Raw genomic sequence first — 6,000 nt, 5'->3', positions numbered from 1 at the left:
AACTTCTAAACAGGCTCAAAGGGGCAAAACGAACCCTGGACCACCCTAAAGGGGCCTTATACAACTTCTAAACAGGCCCAAAGGGGCAAAACGAACCTGGACCACCCTAAAGGGGCCTTAAACAACTTCTAAACAGGCTTAAAGGGGAAAAACGAACCCTGGAGCACCCTAAAGGGTACTTAAACAACTTCTAAACAGGCTCAAAGGGGCAAAACGAACCCTGGACCACCCTAATGGCCCCTTAAACAACTTCTAAACAGGCCCAAAGGGGCAAAACGAACCCTGGACCACCCTAAAGGGGCCCCAAACAACTTCTAAACAGGCTCAAAGGGGCAAAACGAACCCTGGACCACCCTAATGGGGCCTTAAACAACTTCTAAACAGGCCCAAAGGGGCAAAACGAACCCTGGACCACCCTAATGGGGCCTTAAACAACTTCTAAACAGGCCAAAGGGGCAAAACGAACCCTGGACCACCCTAAAGGGGCCCCAAACAACTTCTAAACAGGCCCAAAGGGGCAAAACGAACCCTGGACCACCCTAAAGGGGCCTTAAACAACTTCTAAACAGGCCCAAAGGAGCAAAACGAACCCTGGACCACCCTAATGGGTCCTTAAACAACTTCTAAACAGGCTCAAAGGGGCAAAACGAACCCTGGACCACCCTAAAGGGGCCTTAAACAACTTCTAAACAGGCCCAAAGGGGCAAAACGAACCCTGGACCACACTAATGGGTCCTTAAACAACTTCTAAACAGGCTCAAAGGGGCAAAACGAACCCTGGACCACCCTAAAGGGGCCTTAAACAACTTCTAAACAGGCTCAAAGGGGCAAAACGAACCCTGGACCACCCTAAAGGGGCCTTAAACAACTTCTAAACAGGCTCAAAGGGGCAAAACCAACCCTGGACCACCCTAAAGGGGCCTTAAACAACTTCTAAACAGGCCCAAAGGGGCAAAACGAACCCTGGACCACCCTAAAGGGGCCTTAAACAACTTCTAAACAGGCCCAAAGGGGCAAAACGAACCCTGGACCACCCTAAAGGGGCCTTAAACAACTTCTAAACAGGCTCAAAGGGGCAAAACGAACCCTGGACCACCCTAAAGGGGCCTTAAACAACTTCTAAACAGGCTTAAAGGGGAAAAACGAACCCTGGAGCACCCTAAAGGGGCCTTAAACAACTTCTAAACAGGCCCAAAGGGGCAAAACGAACCCTGGACCACCCTAAAGGGGCCCCAAACAACTTCTAAACAGGCCCAAAGGGGCAAAACGAACCCTGGACCACCCTAAAGGGGCCTTAAACAACTTCTAAACAGGCTCAAAGGGGCAAAACGAACCCTGGACCACCCTAATGGGGCCTTAAACAACTTCTAAACAGGCCCAAAGGGGCAAAATGAACCCTGGAGCACCCTAAAGGGTACTTAAACAACTTCTAAACAGGCTCAAAGGGGCAAAACGAACCCTGGACCACCCTAATGGCCCCTTAAACAACTTCTAAACAGGCCCAAAGGGGCAAAACGAACCCTGGACCACCCTAAAGGGGCCTTAAACAACTTCTAAACAGGCCCAAAGGGGCAAAACGAACCCTGGACCACCCTAAAGGGGCCTTAAACAACTTCTAAACAGGCTTAAAGGGGAAAAACGAACCCTGGAGCACCCTAAAGGGTCCTTAAACAACTTCTAAACAGGCTCAAAGGGGCAAAACGAACCCTGGACCACCCTAATGGCCCCTTAAACAACTTCTAAACAGGCCCAAAGGGGCAAAACGAACCCTGGACCACCCGAAAGGGGCCTTAAACAACTTCTAAACAGGCCCAAAGGGGCAAAACGAACCCTGGACCACCCTAAAGGGGCCCCAAACAACTTCTAAACAGGCTCAAAGGGGCAAAACGAACCCTGGACCACCCTAATGGGGCCTTAAACAACTTCTAAACAGGCCCAAAGGGGCAAAACGAACCCTGGACCACCCTAATGGGGCCTTAAACAACTTCTAAACAGGCCCAAAGGGGCAAAACGAACCCTGGACCACCCTAAAGGGGCCCCAAACAACTTCTAAACAGGCCCAAAGGGGCAAAACGAACCCTGGACCACCCTAAAGGGGCCTTAAACAACTTCTAAACAGGCTCAAAGGGGCAAAACGAACCCTGGACCACCCTAATGGGGCCTTAAACAACTTCTAAACAGGCCCAAAGGGGCAAAACGAACCCTGGACCACCCTAAAGGGGCCTTAAACAACTTCTAAACAGGCCCAAAGGGGCAAAACGAACCCTGGACCACCCTAAAGGGGCCTTAAACAACTTCTAAACAGGCCCAAAGGGGCAAAACGAACCCTGGACCACCCTAAAGGGGCCTTAAACAACTTCTAAACAGGCTCAAAGGGGCAAAACGAACCCTGGACCACCCTAAAGGGGCCTTAAACAACTTCTAAACAGGCCCAAAGGAGCAAAACGAACCCTGGACCACCCTAATGGGTCCTTAAACAACTTCTAAACAGGCTCAAAGGGGCAAAACGAACCCTGGACCACCCTAAAGGGGCCTTAAACAACTTCTAAACAGGCCCAAAGGGGCAAAACGAACCCTGGACCACACTAATGGGTCCTTAAACAACTTCTAAACAGGCTCAAAGGGGCAAAACGAACCCTGGACCACCCTAAAGGGGCCTTAAACAACTTCTAAACAGGCTCAAAGGGGCAAAACGAACCCTGGACCACCCTAAAGGGGCCTTAAACAACTTCTAAACAGGCTCAAAGGGGCAAAACCAACCCTGGACCACCCTAAAGGGGCCTTAAACAACTTCTAAACAGGCCCAAAGGGGCAAAACGAACCCTGGACCACCCTAAAGGGGCCTTAAACAACTTCTAAACAGGCCCAAAGGGGCAAAACGAACCCTGGACCACCCTAATGGGGCCTTAAACAACTTCTAAACAGGCCCAAAGGGGCAAAACGAACCCTGGACCACCCTAATGGCCCCTTAAACAACTTCTAAACAGGCCCAAAGGGGCAAAACGAACCCTGGACCACCCTAATGGGGCCTTAAACAACTTCTAAACAGGCCCAAAGGGGCAAAACGAACCCTGGACCACCCTAAAGGGGCCCCAAACAACTTCTAAACAGGCCCAAAGGGGCAAAACGAACCCTGGACCACCCTAAAGGGGCCTTAAACAACTTCTAAACAGGCTCAAAGGGGCAAAACGAACCCTGGACCACCCTAATGGCCCCTTAAACAACTTCTAAACAGGCCCAAAGGGGCAAAACGAACCCTGGACCACCCTAAAGGGGCCTTAAACAACTTCTAAACAGGCCCAAAGGGGCAAAACGAACCCTGGACCACCCTAAAGGGGCCTTAAACAACTTCTAAACAGGCTTAAAGGGGAAAAACGAACCCTGGAGCACCCTAAAGGGGTCCTTAAACAACTTCTAAACAGGCTCAAAGGGGCAAAACGAACCCTGGACCACCCTAATGGCCCCTTAAACAACTTCTAAACAGGCCCAAAGGGGCAAAACGAACCCTGGACCACCCGAAAGGGGCCTTAAACAACTTCTAAACAGGCCCAAAGGGGCAAAACGAACCTGGACCACCCTAAAGGGGCCCCAAACAACTTCTAAACAGGCTCAAAGGGGCAAAACCAACCCTGGACCACCCTAATGGGGCCTTAAACAACTTCTAAACAGGCCCAAAGGGGCAAAACGACCCTGGACCACCCTAATGGGGCCTTAAACAACTTCTAAACAGGCCCAAAGGGGCAAAACGAACCCTGGACCACCCTAAAGGGGCCCCAAACAACTTCTAAACAGGCCCAAAGGGGCAAAACGAACCCTGGACCACCCTAAAGGGGCCTTAAACAACTTCTAAACAGGCTCAAAGGGGCAAAACGAACCCTGGACCACCCTAATGGGGCCTTAAACAACTTCTAAACAGGCCCAAAGGGGCAAAACGAACCCTGGACCACCCTAAAGGGGCCTTAAACAACTTCTAAACAGGCCCAAAGGGGCAAAACGAACCCTGGACCACCCTAAAGGGGCCTTAAACAACTTCTAAACAGGCTTAAAGGGGAAAAACGAACCCTGGAGCACCCTAAAGGGTACTTAAACAACTTCTAAACAGGCTCAAAGGGGCAAAACGAACCCTGGACCACCCTAATGGCCCCTTAAACAACTTCTAAACAGGCCCAAAGGGGCAAAACGAACCCTGGACCACCCTAAAGGGGCCCCAAACAACTTCTAAACAGGCTCAAAGGGGCAAAACGAACCCTGGACCACCCTAATGGGGCCTTAAACAACTTCTAAACAGGCCCAAAGGGGCAAAACGAACCCTGGACCACCCTAATGGGGCCTTAAACAACTTCTAAACAGGCCCAAAGGGGCAAAACGAACCCTGGACCACCCTAAAGGGTCCCCAAACAACTTCTAAACAGGCCCAAAGGGGCAAAACGAACCCTGGACCACCCTAAAGGGGCCTTAAACAACTTCTAAACAGGCTCAAAGGGGCAAAACGAACCCTGGACCACCCTAATGGGGCCTTAAACAACTTCTAAACAGGCCCAAAGGGGCAAAACGAACCCTGGACCACCCTAAAGGGGCCTTAAACAACTTCTAAACAGGCCCAAAGGGGCAAAACGAACCCTGGACCACCCTAAAGGGGCCTTAAACAACTTCTAAACAGGCTTAAAGGGGAAAAACGAACCCTGGAGCACCCTAAAGGGTACTTAAACAACTTCTAAACAGGCTCAAAGGGGCAAAACGAACCCTGGACCACCCTAATGGCCCCTTAAACAACTTCTAAACAGGCCCAAAGGGGCAAAACGAACCCTGGACCACCCTAAAGCGGCCTTAAACAACTTCTAAACAGGCCCAAAGGGGCGAAACGAACCCTGGACCACCCTAAAGGGGCCTTAAACAACTTCTAAACAGGCTTAAAGGGGAAAAACGAACCCTGGAGCACCCTAAAGGGGCCTTAAACAACTTCTAAACAGGCTCAAAGGGGCAAAACGAACCCTGGACCACCCTAAAGGGGCCTTATACAACTTCTAAACAGGCCCAAAGGGGCAAAACGAACCCTGGACCACCCTAAAGGGGCCTTAAACAACTTCTAAACAGGCTTAAAGGGGAAAAACGAACCCTGGAGCACCCTAAAGGGTACTTAAACAACTTCTAAACAGGCTCAAAGGGGCAAAACGAACCCTGGACCACCCTAATGGCCCCTTAAACAACTTCTAAACAGGCCCAAAGGGGCAAAACGAACCCTGGACCACCCTAAAGGGGCCCCAAACAACTTCTAAACAGGCTCAAAGGGGCAAAACGAACCCTGGACCACCCTAATGGGGCCTTAAACAACTTCTAAACAGGCCCAAAGGGGCAAAACGAACCCTGGACCACCCTAATGGGGCCTTAAACAACTTCTAAACAGGCCCAAAGGGGCAAAACGAACCCTGGACCACCCTAAAGGGGCCCCAAACAACTTCTAAACAGGCCCAAAGGGGCAAAACGAACCCTGGACCACCCTAAAGGGGCCTTAAACAACTTCTAAACAGGCTCAAAGGGGCAAAACGAACCCTGGACCACCCTAATGGGGCCTTAAACAACTTCTAAACAGGCCCAAAGGGGCAAAACGAACCCTGGACCACCCTAAAGGGGCCTTAAACAACTTCTAAACAGGCCCAAAGGGGCAAAACGAACCCTGGACCACCCTAAAGGGGCCTTAAACAACTTCTAAACAGGCCCAAAGGGGCAAAACGAACCCTGGAGCACCCTAAAGGGTACTTAAACAACTTCTAAACAGGCTCAAAGGGGCAAAACGAACCCTGGACCACCCTAATGGCCCCTTAAACAACTTCTAAACAGGCCCAAAGGGGCAAAACGAACCCTGGACCACCCTAAAGGGGCCTTAAACAACTTCTAAACAGGCCCAAAGGGGCGAAACGAACCCTGGACCACCCTAAAGGGGCCTTAAACAACTTCTAAACAGGCTTAAAGGGGAAAAACGAACCCTGGAGCACCCTAAAG

Source organism: Anolis carolinensis, unplaced genomic scaffold (assembly GCF_035594765.1).
Source record: "Anolis carolinensis isolate JA03-04 unplaced genomic scaffold, rAnoCar3.1.pri scaffold_8, whole genome shotgun sequence".
Lineage (NCBI taxonomy): Eukaryota > Metazoa > Chordata > Lepidosauria > Squamata > Dactyloidae > Anolis > Anolis carolinensis.
The sequence above is the reverse complement of the archived record's forward strand: the minus strand, read 5'-3'. Positions refer to the sequence as shown.